Below are 17,107 nucleotides of genomic sequence, written 5' to 3'. Positions count from 1 at the left end.
GGCTCCCCGAGGGCTTGGGAATGGTCCCGAGGTTAGGTTGCGAAATTGAATGTTAATGAGGGTTCCATGTTACGTTTGTGACTAGGTGTACAGTAGGGCTCGAAAGGGATCATGCTCGAGGATTGTTTCTTTTAACTAGAGCGCTCGGAATCAAAGGTAAGAAACTACAACTGGTTATGTGATTATGTTGGGACTAAGAGTTCCCTAAATTTGTATGTGATGTCAAGAGATGGTATTATTCCATAGGGACATGTGAGAACTGAACTAAGAGTGCCAGAATCAATATTTGCGCACAGGGCGCAACTCGGCCACTGGTAGCTGAGGTTAAGTACATAATCACTGAGCTCGGCCTAAGCGAGCCGGAGTCAGTGGGATAATCAGAGGGTGTGGCCTAAGGGCGCCAACCTTGGATTTTGGTGTGATATGTTTGTTGTTGTTTAAACTGATGATTGTGATGAGTTTTTTATCTGAATAACTGATTACCGGTTTGTAGATTGATATCACTGTTTATGTGAGCAATATGACCTGTTTGTATATATGATTGATGATTTGTGAATTATCTGTCCGTTGGTTGTCGCTTATGTATGCATTACAGTTTTCTTGCTGGGCCTTGGCTCACGAGTGCTACATGGTGCAGGTAAAGGCAAGAGCAAGGTGGACCAGTCCTTAGTTGGAGAGCTCTGGGGCTGAAGGTACATAGTCAGCTGATCGGCCACTACGGCTGAGGATTGGTACAGGGACAAGAGAACCTAAAATGTCTATTTGCCCTTAGAGTGGCCAGTAGTTTTATATTTCCTGGAATTATGTAAACTGTTCTTAAACTCTATTTCTTTTGGGATCCCATGTATGAAATTTTTATTTAAATGAAATGTATCTTTTATGACCAAAATCTTTTAACCCTAGTTCAATTATAGTTTTAGTAACACGTTTCTAACTAAATGACTTGATTAGCAAGTCCTGGACCTTTATAAACACACAGTGTAATGGCCTTGGCTACCCAGGGCATTACAAGAACAAACTCTTAGCTCTATCTTAAGCAACTTACATTGATAAAGTGCTTGAGCATTTCTCAATGCCAAATTCCAAGTAAGGACATCTATCATCCTGCCATGGAATTCATCTTTCAAAGAAGCAGTCTCCCAAGACTCGTGAAGAGGAAGATGCAATGAGAAAAGTTCCTTATGCATTTGCAGTTGGAAGTCTGATGTATGCTATGTAGTCGGAGTAGTGAGAAGGTATCAACCAAGCCCAGGACCGGAACATTCATTAGCAGTTAAGCATATGTTGAAATATTTAAGATGAACTAAGGATTATATGTTAGTCTACAAGGGTGGTGTTCTGAACTCTGTAGGGAACATTGATTCAGATTTCTAGACTGATGTCGATGACGGAAGTCTACTTCTGGAATGTTGTTTACTCTTGAGGGTGGAGTTGTGATATGGAGAAGCGTAAAACAGTCTGCGATCTCATATTCCACCATGGAGGCTGACTACATAGCTACATCTGAAGCATCTAAGGAAATAGTCTGGCTAAAGTAGTTGTATTGAAACCTTGGTGTTATTCCAGATATAGAGAATCCTCTTGTGTTGTTTTCTGACAACATAGGAGCGATAGGAAACTCGAAAGAACATCAAGACACAAGAGGTGTAAGCATATAGAAAGAAAGTATCACATAATTCTAGAATATGTGGCTAGGGGAGATGTGAAGGTTATGAAGATTGCATCTGAAGAAAATCTTGCGGATCTGATTACAAAGACACTGCCAGAAGCGACATTTGATAAGCATATCAAGGAAACGGGATTAGTATAATTAAGGCATTAGTTTCAATTAGTGCAAGTGGGAGTATTTTCAGGTTTTATGCCCTAATTCAAACTCAATTTCTTTGTAATCTCATTTTATTATCAATAAAAGAATAGAAATCATTTTTGACTTGGTCAATCACTTTGCTCACATGTTTTATTTTCATGATTATTTGTTTAATATAAACTTCTGTAAATCCCAAGCATGTAGCTAATCATATTTATTGTGACATAATCATAGTGGAATATAAATATGATAATATGTTCAAAATAAGTTAGTCCTAAGATTAATCATTGCATAGGATTTACACTGACTTGTCAATCTATGATATGGTCTACTTACATATTGTAGTGTTATGTTCTTTCCAGAACATTAGCAAAGTAGATAAGATCAGATATATTTGTTACGTCAGACTGAACCGATATTGACTTTAGATAGATAAGTAAATGTACCGTTATTATCTAATATAGTCATATCTTAAAGTTTACCATAGGTCAATTCAATCTCAATTCGGAGTGGTTAGTATTCTAACTTATTGTATTATTCAAGTCCTTTGATTTGTTCGTTACCAGCTTACCCTACGGACTAGCCCATGCTTACATCTTGGGGAATTGGTAGTATTATTGATTGGGAGTGTTAATTATACATATGAACATCTATTGCATCTAGAAAGAAGTGAAATGATAATCACCTTATAGCTTGGTTCAACGAGTTAAATGATTGAGTACTCATTTATGTGATTAAAGTTCATGGAAATATCATTTACAAGGAACTTAGTGGTATTTAAGGATAAAATACAATGAGGGGTAAAATGGTAATTTGTACCCGACTTAGTTGTAGATCATCTATAGAGGATTGAATTACATATTATGGTTGTAACCATGGATAACGTATTTACTTTAAGTGTAAAGTGTTCTATGAGTTCAAGAGTGCAATTTCGAGTAGTTAGGGGAATCACGAGGAATTAATAAGGTAGTGAAATTATTCGATAATAATTTTATGGTAACATATTGGAGCTTGAATCCATGGGTCCATGGTCCCCACAATGCCTTTGATTAAATCATCTAGATAGTCTCCATTAATTGATTTAATTATCAATTAAGATTGTCAAAATTATTTTGTGTCAATTTTTGACAGTTTTACTAAGTGGAATTTAGAGAAGAAAAGAGAAATTTGGGCAAATTTATTAATTATGACAAATTGGTGTCAAATTGATAAATAATATTAAATCAAGGTTCAAATTATAATTAGTTGATTTGAATAAATGATTTAATTAATTAATTATTGTTTAAGTATAATTATAATTATATATGTGTATATAAAGTTTTAATAAAACTTTATAAGTTTTCGTTATATACGAAATTAGTTTATAACATATATATATAATATTTATTTAATTAATTAATAAGAGTTTTGTTTTATTATATAATTATAGAAATAATAGTATTTGAATTTAAAGATATTTATGCTTCATTGAAAAATTAAAAAATCTCAAGACTTGGAAAAATATCTAATATTCAGCCATATAGGGATTTTTGCGCTATAATTTTAATTATTTAATTAAATTAAATTAACTCTAAAATGTTGCTATAAATAGGTACTTAAGTCTAAGGTTTTAGAATCTAAAAGTAGTGTTTTGAATAAGCAAAAACATAGACTCAAGTGACCTATTGTAGCCGCTCATATTCTCTCTTCTTCTCTATAATTTTCCTATCTCATGTGTTGAGAATTGCCCGCTCTAGTCTAGGTGATCAAAGCTAATTGTGGAAGACAGTGTAGTTTGAAGATCCAGTTCACTCTCTTGTCATTACTCTGTGACAGAAAGGAACAAGGATTAGAGAGAGTGAAGGAAGGAGTCTCAATATCTGCTACATAAAAGTAAGATTATTAAACTTTGTTATTTGATTTAATTAATGAAATTCATTAGAAACATGTTTCTAGGTTGTTTTATATGTTAATTTGTTTAATATATGAAACATACATGAAAATATTTATGATCTTGTAAAATGTATTCACAACAGGTATCAGGTGAGAGATTATGGATGAATCTCATACCACTGCTTATTCATAACATCCTGGCACCACGAAGATGTATCAGAATTTGAAATATTTATATTGGTGGGTAGGGATGAAGAAAGATGTGGTTGAGTCTGTGGCTATGTGCCTAATTTGTCAGCAGGTAAAGGCGGAACATCAGAGGCCAGCGAGGTTACTACAATCCTTGAGTATTCTTGAATGGGAATGGGAATACATCACCACAAACTTTGTGGTTGGGTTGCCTAGGATTGTGGGACAGCACGACTCGGTATTGGTGATTGTGGATCGATGTACCAAGTCAGCTAACTTGTTGCATGTGAGAACAAATTTAACTACGAATAAGTAAGCTGAAATTTATGTGACGGAGATTGTACGTCTCCATGGAGATCCAAAGGCCATAGTGTCAAATCGGGATCCCAGATTTACTTCCATGTTCTGGGGAAGCCTGCACAATGCTCTTGGTACCCAGGTGAAGTTCAGCACAGCTCATCATCCTCAAACAAATGGGCAATCTGTGAGGAACATACAGGTACTGGAGGACATGCTTCGGGCATGTGTATTGGATTTTGAAGGATCATTGTAACGCCCTAATTTCTCATAGATTATCGAGAACACAGCGTTGGGTCATAATCATAAATATTGCTCTTTTATTGAATAAAAACTTGAAAATAAATACATACATGGATCCATGGTTTTCACAAAAATAAAATAATTGTCTTTAACATAAAAATGAGCAACATTTAAATAAAACTTTAAAATAAACTTTCTTTAATAAAAATAAATAAATAGGCCCGCTTGATCTTCCTCGACTATATGGTTCCCACGAGTAGATCATGAAGCTCTTAGGTCCCCACTCGCCACCGGCCTTTCTATCCTTAATTTTCTGAGATAACAACATCATAAGGAGTGAGCTTCTAAGCCCAGTAAGTAAAATACAAACAAAAGTTAGTCATATAATCAAACATAACATAAATTCACAAGATTCATACAAACACAAACCTCTAGGTCATATCATAGCTTAAGTCATAATTCTACATCACAATCTAAGTCATAAATCATAAATCATACTCTAAGTCATAAGTCATAGGTCATACATCATAAGTCATAGATCATAGGTCATAAGTCATAGATCATAACTATAGGTCATATATCATAATCATAACTATAGTAACAAGTCAGATATAATAAAAAGATAAGTGTTTATACCGGGGTGGCAATTAAGCCCTGGACATAAGTCTGTCATACACCGGACATCACTTAGGTGTAGAGTCCAAGAACTTTACTTAGCTAATTGTTTAGTAGTATTATAGTATGCTTAGTGTTATCTTTGTTACCATGGATTTTGGTTCAGACCGGGAAGTATTTGGACACTCGTAGTAGTACTTATAGATTTTCTAAGTTTAACCTATAGTTTAAGAATATTAAGTATAACCTAAGGTTTGATTAATGTGACTGATATTAAGGATTATATTTATTATATTATAAGGTTTAGACATCAACCAATAGGATTTTAAGCACATGTTATGAATGGTAATTAAGGATTAAGTATTTTTGAGGATTAAATTAAATAAAGGTAAAGTTTGAATGATATAGGGTCAGTCAGCAGCTTTGAATACGTTGAGGGCTTAGTCAAGGCTGTTTACTCCATTCATACTTAGCTAAAAATGTGTAATTTCATGTTTAATTATTCAGCGTGTGCCGATATATCGCAGCTATAGGGGGCGATATATCGCAGCACGTAAATACGGAAAACACGAAACGATGCACGGTCGCCTCGGGCATATTGGCCCAGGCGATATATCGCCTACAGGGGGCGATATATCGCCTCCTCCAGTATGTTTTCAAACGTTTTTGAATTCATTTCCTTTCAGCCATTCAAACTCCTTCAACAGTCCAACATCTTTTGAACGAGTCTTCAGCCTCTGCTGAACGATTATTCTAATGATTTTCACCTAAAAAGCCATTATTTTTATTCAAGTAAAATCAAGATATTTTCATTCCCAAACTCTATAAATAGGACCTAGTACCCAGCCATTATTCACCATTTGCTCTAAGTTCAGAAGCTACTAGTGTTAAGTGAGTGTGAGAGTGTAAAAACCTGGTTTGGGATAACTATAAGCTTAAACATCATAAGCTTATCAAACACTTTGGGAAGTGAGTTCTATAGTATTTCGGTGGAGGTGTAGATTGGTCTTTCAAGTCTTTGAGGTTACCAAAACTCTAGTTCCTTTCTGTATTATGTTATTTTCTTTCTTATAGTCTTCTACTCAATCTCTAACCTTAATCTTCATTTTGGTTAGGGAATCTAAGTTCTTGAGCACATAAGTTTCGGTAAGCATGTGTTCTCAAATGGTTTAGTCTTTCCATCTCTTTCATTTCATCTCCTTTCTTTAGACTCACTCTTTCTTATGGTTTTAGGAGTGTTCCAAAAAGTCCCAACTCATTCCATTATATCCCGGTAACTTTGGTAAGGAAAATAGGCTAGAATCTATATGTGTATGTTTATGTTATCTTATGTGTTATGTTATGATATGTTATGAATATGTTATGAATGTGTATGTTTGTAGGCTTGGGCTTATGCCCTATTTGACTAACAAGACCCCAAAAAGATTGTGGGCATATGCCTATTTAACTGGTAGGACCCCACTAATCTCATGGGCATAAGATTCTTTAGTCTATGGGACCCCAAGTAATAATGGCCATTATAATAAGTGTATTATGTGTTATGATATGTCTTTATGTTTCTTATGAAATTATGTTTATGACTATGTGTTAGATTTTTCCTTGCTGGGCATTAGGCTCATTCCTTTCTGTTTATGTGCAGGAAATAAGCTTTAGAGGCGAAAAGATTCATGACGCTTAGAGGATGTGTATCGATGGTGAATGGAGTCAAGGGGCCGAGCGTTATTCGATTCGAGGATGTAGTCTCATTTTAATTTTTATGGTTTTATATGTATTTTCCGCATTTTCTTATGTAATTCTTTTCATTTAAATCATGTTTTGTTTTTTTAAAGGCAATGGGATCCCAAATCCTTCTTAGTATTCTATTTATTTGTAAGTAACTCTTATTTTTATAAGTTACTCAATAAAATTATGGTATTTTCGTAAAAATGTAAGTTTTATGTATAGTTTCGTTAATGGTCCAAATAGTCTAGATTAGTGGGTCATTACATTAGGTCCGTCATAAAGTTTTGGCAACCAAGCCTACCGGACATAGTCCGTCATACAGCATTGGACACCTTAGGTCCAGACACACTTACCCCTTTATTGTACTTGAAATGTTAGGTCATACAAACATACACTATATCATAAATTACATAAACTAAGTCATAATACTAAACTATCTAATTTTCCTTACCAAAAACCGGAACATTGGAGACAAGAGCGGGATTGAAACTCCTAAAACCAAACATAAAGAAACCATAAGTTTCTAAAGAAATGAAGTTGAAGAGAAGATCTAAACCATTGATATAAAAACTTACCGAAATCCTTATGTTTCAAAGGAATTTAACACCTAACCAAAAGTCACTATCACAAGTTAGGATTTGAAGAAAAATGTAAGAATAATATAAACTATAGGGAACTAAACCTGAAGATAAAGAATACATTGGATAGCTTAGAACCTCAATCTATACCTCGAACACCAAAAATCACACAAAAACTTACTTCCCAAGTGTTTATAAAAGATTTAGATTTGAAAGCTTTAACCCCAAAACCCTAGTGTTTCTCTCTAGAATGAACTTAACAGCTTGGAAGCTCTAAACTGTGCTTGAATGATGAATAAAATGGCTGAGTGAAGGGTCCTATTTATAGAGTTCAAGGAGTGAAACTAACTCTTTTTAATCAAATAAATTTGAATTATCTATTCAACAGGTGCCCAAAACTCGGTCAAAACGTTCAGGAACGAGATAAGGTTGTTGAGAATGGTTTTTAGTTCATAATTTTATGAACAACTCAAATATGGCCACTGGAGCCGATATATCGCCTCTGGTAGGTGATATATCACCCCTACCATGATACCGAGGGTCCATTTTTTTGTTCGTGCAAAGTCAACGTGTTTTCCGTATCAATCATAGGCGATATATCGGCCCCTATAGCTATGATATATCGGCATACGCTGATATTTCAAACACGTTTTTGCACATTTCAGGATAAATTTGAAATTGATTAAAACTTACTTTGACTGAGTATCCTAAAAAATAATGGAAGGTTCTAGAGCTTCTAGATCTTTCTTTTAATTAAACTATTCATCAAAAATACTTAAACCCTTAATAAAACATGCTTGTGACAAGTGTCACATTATTAATTATTCTATCTAAACCTTAGGTTATAATAAATAATATTCTTAGGACTATTTTCATTAATCAAACATTATGATCAAATTAATATTTCTAAACCATATGCTAAACTTATAAAATCCATAACTATTTCTACGAGTTTATAAGTAAATCCCGACTTTGACCAATATCCACGAAAACTAAAACTCTACAGCTACTACTACTGCTGCTGCTATCTAGCTAAGTAAAATTCCAGGACGCTACAATTCTCCCCTACTTAAAAGAATTTCATCCTCAAAATTTACTTACCAAACATCTCGGGATACCGCTCCCTCATATATTTCTTCGATTTCATGTATTAGCAAGGCCCCACTGGGATTTTTCATATAATAAGTGGCTTTCTTCTATAAGTTTATGAGCATGTAAAAGTTTTACAAAGTATTAGATTAGGGTGTTTTACAAGGTAGCTTACAGACTGACTATGCTTCAAGCTTTGTCGGGATTCCATAACGTGTTTCATGTATCGATGCTTCATAAATATGTGTCAGATACTACACACGTACTATGTTTTGAGACTCTAGAGTTAAAACAGGACTTAACTTATGAGGAGTAACCTGTATAGATCCTTAATAGAAAGGATATAGTCTTTCAAAAAAATACCATTGCCTTGGTGACAGTGTTGTGGAGGAACAGTAAGGTAGAGAAAGCGACTTAAGAGCTAGAGTCGAATATGCGGGATTAGTATCTCGAGTTGTTCAGGTAAATCTCGAGTACAAAATTTCTATTAGGAGGAGATAGTTGTAGCATCTCGAAACTTCTAATAGAATTAAGTGCTTTGATTAACGTGTCAGGAGGGCACGTGGGGTAATTATGTGTGAATTTATTGATTTATGTTATTTATATGATTATATGGTTGAACGTACATGATTAAAGACCCGCTTTTGTTAAAAAGAAAGGTATTTTTGTAATTTTGATCCGTTGAGGGTATATTTTAAATTTCATGTGTTATGTGCTTAAGACCACATTATTATATGGATACATTAGCAATATTCGACATGAGTGGATCCTTTCGAGAGATTTTAGTAGAATTGTCACAACGGGGATAAAAATTTGAAACTTTCGATCTATTTCTTGCATCTTAGAAGAGCTTCCATGATTTTTTTTTGGTAGGTTTGGTCAGGAAGGAGAAAAGAGAGATTATTTCTATCAATCAAAAGAAAATACTGCCCCCCCCCCCCCCCCCCCCATACCCGGCTCGGGTCAAGCCTAGTGGTATTTTGGGAGTTTCAACATTTTTGGATTGTTGGTGAATGAAATTAGATGGCGGGATAGTTGTATTTGATGGCCTAGCTCATAAATTGTGAATTAGTGGTGTAATTTGAGTTTTGGTGGGAATTTTAGGCTAAATGACCATTTTCCCTTGGGCTGTGTTGAGAAGAGATTTATGGGGAGGGTATAATGGTCTTTTGACCATGGAAATAAAGAAAGGGAAAACTAATCCTGAAGCTTCCTAATTTTCACGTTTTCTCTCTCTCTCTCTCCTTCTACCTTGAATAACCAAAGGCACACACTCACAACTTTAGTAAAACTAGACCCAATTTCTTGAAATTTTTGGGGATTATAGTAGAGATAGAAGCTCTCAAAGGAATTAGAAGCCGAAAGGCATCCTCAATCAAGTTATAAATCTCGAAATTCAAAATGGAAAACCTCTATTCTTCTCAAATTTTCAAGTTCATGTTGGTGTTCTTAGCTTTGAGGGTTATTAGTTAAATTTTGAAATTTATGGTGTTGAGATATTTTGGGGTGCTAGATTAACATTAGAAATAAGTCTATGATTGTTTTAAACTTTGATTTGTTGTTGGACTCTGTGAATTGAGTTTGAATTTTTGAAATTGGGGATTTTATCCCTAATATTTTAATTGGTAAGCTAAGGCTTGGTTTTGGTGTGAAATGATATTTAGAGGATCGTAGGTTGTATATCTGTTTTGGGGTTGAGATTTTGCACAAAATTGTCTGGAAATGGCGTTTAGGGTTGAATTGGTCAAAGCTAGGTGTTGACAAATCTCAAGAAAAACCCAGATTTTCTTGTTTTTTGCAGCGGTGTTGCGGTAACATTGGAAGGGCAGCGCAGGGAAAATTCAATCTTGGAGGCAATTTTATTCCCTGGTCGCCGCAGTGCCAGTGCATTTTTAGGTTGCTAATTTTTCTTCTTTCAGGGATTAGGCTTGGGGGATTAGGGGTCGATTCCATTACTATATTGGATGGAATTGGAGATCCCGAAAGCTAGGGCTTAGTCTTGGGGATCATTATCAGATATAGTTCATAATGAACGTATCATTTATGTTGTGACTAGGGTTTCCACAAGGCTCGAGAAAATATTCGCATTCCGTCTTCAACACGAGAGTCAAGGTAAGAAAATTGGCACATGCACCGAGAATAGGGTGTTGGCCCCGACTTTTTAATGTGGTTATAATCATGCGCTGATTCTGATTAAAATTGTATATCTTTGTTCTATAATTGCATATGATGCTTCTATTGTTTTGTAATTGTTTGTGATTGGTCGGCTAGGGGGTCCTAATCGGCGATAATCAGCAGAATATAGGTCATTATGGTAGAGCCATTATGGGGGTCTGTTACGCACTTATTCTGCATAGGCCATGTAACTTGTTGGAAAATTGACTTAAGTGTGTTTGTAATCTGTGGAGCATGCATTTTATGTTTGTGCATAATTGAATACTTGTTATGCCTCGTTGGATTTTATTGTTGGGTCTTGGCTCACGGGTGCTTTGTGGTCCACATATGGGCAAAGTGAAGTTGGACTAGCCATGAGTTGGAGAGATCTAGGATGGTGTGTACATACTCAACTTGCTTGGCTACCACAGTCGAGATAATTTTGAGGGACTTAGGGTTTAAGTCTAGTTTTGCCGATTAGGTCGGCTATTTTTGTAATCTTGGTTATATTTGTATTTTGTTTAAAAAAAATTGGGATCCATTGTATACATTTAAACTTTTAATGGAAAGTCTAATTCTTTTAACCAAATATTTTATTACCTAAACCATTATTCAATCTAACTTACATGTGTGTCCAAATGACTCGTTTAACTAGTTAAGCAACATTTTAAATACACAGTGTAATGATCCTGAATTAGTAGGGCATTACAGGCTTTTTTGTCAACTACCAAATTAATAAAAATCTTAAAGAAGAAGAAGATCAAACACACAGTTTTTACATGGTTCAAGCTATTAATTAGCCCTCGTCCATGAGTCAATTCTATTAAGGATGAAGAACTTTCAAAGCTTAAGTTCTTTTGAAATTTAGGCAGCATCTTTTTATACACTGAAAGTTGGGAACTTTTTACAAGTAATGCACTAGCCCTATTTATAAGCGGCTGAAGGGATTAAGCTCATTAATGGGAGCTGATTACAATAATTCTCCCCATTATGAGATTAGTTATACATAAATAAAGATTTCATATATATTAAATAAGTTGATGGGCCCCAATAGATATTTAACAGGCCCAATATGAGGATGCCAATCCCACTGCTTGATTAGGAAAGTTGTTACCTAGTAATTTCTTAGAATTGTAGCTACACGTTTTCCCATTTCAGGCAACGTCATGGGACATTATTTTTGCCTCTTTTACGGAATCGACAACACGATCCTTGTTGCCATTAGATGTCAAGCAAGTGTCTGTGGCCCCCGAGTGCTTCTTTAGCTAACACTTTTCATTTATCCTCCTTCCTCAGAGGAAGGGCTCCATGTAATCTGACTAGTTAGTCACGGCTCAAGAAGCTTTACAAGATCATCTCTTGACTAGGCTCTTGGGAGGTGGCGGTCATTGATAGTTAGCCTAATATCTCCTCCGGGCGTGTCAAAAATGACATCGCAGATTAAGCTCTAGCTTCCAAGGAAGGCTAAAGGACATGATATTTATGTCACGTTGTTGCACACAAAAATCATGAACAACAAAGGAATTTGACGAGACCATTTTCCTTAAGTATGTAATCGCATAGAATAGTCTCATCTTATCCACCTTTACTATCTTTGTGGGGTCTTCGAGCTTGACCTCCTCAAGCTCTTCTAGAGGTTCGAGGTCAGCTCTTTCTTCTATTCTGAGGTCGATCTCTTCATCAATCTTGAAGACCGTCCCATCCTTGTTCATAATAATTACAAGTGTATGTGCACTTTTTTGCTTCTTTCCCCTAACGGAGATGCTATAACATTCTCTCCCCGCAAGCTGGTCCCCTTTCAGTGTCCCGATGCCACTAGAAGTCGGGAACTTGATGACCAGGTGCCTAACAGATGACACTGCCCCCAGCCCAACTAGGGTGGGTCTCCCGAGCAGTACATTGTAGGTCGATGGGAGGTCCACCACAACAAACTCCATCATCTTGGTTACAGAGACTTGATAGTCTCCCAAGGTCATGGGGGAGTTCAATGGATCCCATATAGGCTATCCCTTCTCCTGAAAAATTGTACACTATGGTTGCACATTCTTTTAGATCATAAAGCGCGAGTCCCATCTTTTCTATAGTGGCCTTATAGAGGATATTCACCGAGCTCCCGTTATCAATCAGAACTCGGCATACCCTCTTGTTCGTGAGTTGGAGGGTTATGACCAGGAGGTCATTATTGGGAAACTGGATGTGTGACGCATCCTCTTCAGTAAAGGTTATGGGTTGAGTCTCAACCATTTGTTGTTTCGGAGCTCGCGGTTCGGGTTCGTAGGGATAATCGTCGCCTGTCTTGAGCTCATTTACATATCTCTTTTGGGCACTCCTGCGTGTACCTGGGTTATGAGGTCCCCCCGAGATGGTTATTACATATTCTTCATCAATCGGAGGGGGTCACTCATCCTCCCGAGCTCGGGAGTTACTGTTTTGGGCAGGTGGCGCTGTCGTTACCCTTTGGCTTGTGGAAGCTTGATGGGGATTTCGGATTCTGACGTACTGTCTGAAATACCCCCTCAAGATCAAACCTTCGATCTCATCTTTCAACTGTCAACACTCATCGGTTGTATGTCTGATATCTCGGTGAAATCTACATATTTATTCGAATCTCTCTTTGCTTTTTGGTTCCTCATGGGGTCATGTTGTCTAAATGGGACCTGGTTTTCATTAGCTAGGTAGATATTCTCCCGAGACTCATTGAGCTCAGTATACACTTTGTATACGAAGAAATATTTGTCCCCTTTCTTCTTCTTCCCTCGATCTGCCTCGGGATTATTCCCTTCATTTTTCTTCCTTTTAGAAGGGTTATCCCCAGGGGGTTTCAAAGTTGAGGGATCTGCCAAGTTTGAGGCAGAGTTTATGTTTGTCGTTGTACTTACGGGTTGAGAGGTCATGTTCAGCACTGACCTCGCCTCTTCTACATTGACAAACCTCTAGGCCCTTCGATTGAACTCGATTAAACACCTGACAGGTTTCCTTTGTAAGTTTTCCCAGAGGGGACTTTCTGGCATTACGCCTGCTCTAACCACCATCAGGTGACCACTATCATCGACATCTCGAGCTTGGCCCACTTCTAAGTTAAACCTCATGAGGTAACTTTTTAGTGACTCATTTTGTTGTTGTCGGACGTTGGTTAAGGCTGAGGCCTCGGGCCTGATGCCAACCATAGCCTTAAATTTCTTTTTAAAGTCCCTAGACAATTGATCCCAAAATGCGATTGAATGCCTTTTGAACTTCTCAAACCAGTTTTTTGCTGGTCCTGTAAGTGTGGCTGGGAACAACATACACCTGAGCTCGTAACCAACATTGCTAGCTTGCATAATGGTGTTGAACGTTCTCAGATGGATGTAGGGATCTGAGTTTCCGTCAAATCGCGGGACATGAGGTATTCAAAATCCCTGAGGGAATGGAGTGTTGGAGATATGTAGGGCAAAGGGCTAGAGCTCTACATCAAACTCTTCATCCTTGTCCCTGATACACTCGTTCTGTAAGAGCCTAAATGCTCTCTCTGATTGTTCAATCCTTTCTTGGACTAAATCCACTGGTGGTCTAGTATGGACCTGAGGGGCCTGGTTATCGTTAATAAAAATTCCAGCTCCCTGTCTCAGTACAGGGTTATACACTGGTTGTTCGTGGCCATTCAGATGGTCTCGCGGATTTGGGTTTGGGGGATTGTCTTGACCCTGATTGTGGTTTAAGTGTTCCTGTTGATTCCCTCAATTCCCCGCATGCCTTGGTTCCGTGTTGTACATGCTCACGGACCGAGTGTAATCTTAACTTTCACTTACATAGGTCGTAGCTCGCTTATTACGAGGTGGGTCCCCTGCTGGCCTCCTTGTCCCAGCAGTCTATGATCTTGACATTTAGCTTCCCGTAGGCTGAGGAGCCATGCGATCTCAGGTAGCTTCTCTTTCATTCCCCTATCCATGCCTAGCACGTCATTTTCCATCTCGATGTGCACGTCGAGGAATCTCCTGACTGGCGAGGGGTGCCTTATTGGCGATGGTGGGTGTCTTATGGGTGATGGTGGCTGTCTCCCATTGTCGGGCCTAGAGGGTCCCAAATTCGCCCGGACAGGCTCTGGATTGTTTTGTGTAGCATCAAGATTCATGTTCCGGGCCACTGAGGGGGCTTGGCTATTTCTCGTTCCTATTTGTGCTTTTGCAGTCGGGTTGGTAGTACCCTCAGCATGGTTACTCCTCTAGGGCCTTGGATGAACTGGCTGGGATGTTGGTGGCAGCACCTATTCCACCTTCCTGGCAGTCATGCTCCCACGAGGACGTCCCCTAGGCCTCCGAGGAGGTGCCTTGGTGCCAGCAGCCTGTCTGGCTAACTCTTCATTGTACTTTGTTGCTTCTACCAACTGTTTGCGCAATTGGAAATTTTTAAGTTCCACAATTGGAGCATATCTTTCAGGATTGTAATACATATCCTCGTCAGGCCTGAGGGCAGGCGGCCCTCGAGTGTTGGATGAATCACTCCTTTCTTCAGGATCTGGATCCACCATAGGCTGCTTTATAGGCCTTCGTGGGTAATCTTCAGCATGAGGTATCTGCTCCTCAAGTATATTGGGCATTGGTCGCTCACTCGTATTGGGGTTACTCGCAGCAGCCATTGATGACTTGAGAGGCTTTCTGACTAAATAGGCTCACGTCTTGTTTAATATCTCTCAATGAAAGCACCAAACTATTGACGCCATTTTTCGTCAACTTAGAAAAGAAGATCAATTAAACAAATTATACCAGAAGAAAAAAATAATATGGACACAATTTTTTACGTGGTTCAGCAGTTAAAATATGTCTAGTCCACGAGTCTGTGTTATTAATTTCTTGGAATTCTTTGATAGCTTTCTGGAAGCAATTGTACAGAGTTTTCCGAGTATCAATTTCTCATTTTTCTCACAAATGAATTATCCCACTCTATTTATAAAGGGGCTTACCAAATCTCTTCCCATAGATTTCGGGAAGTTATTCTACAAATCAATTAAAATAATGCCATTAAATGCATACAGTTATCACATATGCGGTAATATCCCATGATATTTGGGATTTAATAACAAATTACATAAGATCCCTTAAACATAGGGATTTTACAACAATAAACACGTTCACACACATCTGGCGATCTTGGACGCTAGATTCACACGCCTTCGAGACTGTTTACATATTCTGAGCTCATCACCTTGGTTTGCCTATGTTCCCAACAAGTGATGTTGATGAGACCATCCTCTTTGAGCTTTCAATACTCGAGCTCGTATCGTCTTGCCTGGGGCAGGAAATAAATCAAGAAATTTACACAAGTGTTGAACCATTGCCATTGCGAGTTGCGAGCCTAATTTATAACCTCGAAACACCTCTGAGACTACATATTTCCTGAGCTCACCAATCCCGACATTGTCACAGTTGCTACTCAGCGAGACTGTCTCTGACTTGCTTATCACATGACGACTGTGCTAGTCTTGAGCTTACACCTTACGAGCCTAAGCTTCGAGATAAAAATTCTCAGTCTTGAAATCGGGGTGTAACATATATAATAGAGATTATATATGACATTACCGATGAAAATTAATTATCTTTATAAACTTTTCGTTTGTCATAAAGATTTAATTTTTATCATAATAGATGACCATTTGTAGATCACTACAAATCCTAAGTATTCATGAACTCTTGTTTGTATATATTGGATCTTTTGATTCACTTGTTAAGGTTTCTTAGTATAATGAGGCTAATGACTTTTGTTTTGGAGATTCAATATCATGAATCATTGGGAACATGATATACAATAATGGAATTCATACTTTCCTAACAAATCGAATATTGGTTCCCTTAAGGGTTAATTCTGAAACTGAATAGTTATTGAGCTCAAATCTATATTATGATTATAGATTAATTATTCACTAGTAAATTAATGGTACTCAAGGATTAAGAGGTAATTCGAAGGGTAAAATGATAATCTTGACCAACTCAAATTAACGAACCAATAAATTGAAGACAGACCTACATTTATTGATTATATCAATAGACTACAAGACAAAACTTTGTAAATATAATTATATAAATAAATAAATAATATTATTAGATTAAATAGTTTAACTGTGTATTGGAGCATCGTCTTATAGGTCCATGATCCCCAGAACACCTCTGTGATCCCCAGAACACCTCTGTCCTACACTGTCAAGGGTAAGGATGTCAAAAGAAAGATTTGTAGAGAGAATGACTTAATTGCAAAGAAATTAATTTTCCAGGACAAGGAAATAATTATGTAATAATTATGGGCAATTGATTAATTTTTAATTAATTAATTATTTAACTATATAGTTTTTGTTTTGAAAAACTATATGTTAAAATAAATATTAATCTGTTTGGATTAATATTATGAGAGATTAATAATTATTTTATTTAGAATAAGATATTTATTTAAAACTGATATTTTAAGATAACGTTAATTTTGGAATAATTGCTATTTATTTTGAGATAAATATATTGTCTTAAATATTAATTAAATAAAAAGATGAGAATATTAGGGAAAACCCTAATGTGAC

This window comes from Humulus lupulus, chromosome 1 (assembly GCF_963169125.1).
Source record: "Humulus lupulus chromosome 1, drHumLupu1.1, whole genome shotgun sequence".
NCBI lineage: Eukaryota > Viridiplantae > Streptophyta > Magnoliopsida > Rosales > Cannabaceae > Humulus > Humulus lupulus.
The sequence above is the reverse complement of the archived record's forward strand: the minus strand, read 5'-3'. Positions refer to the sequence as shown.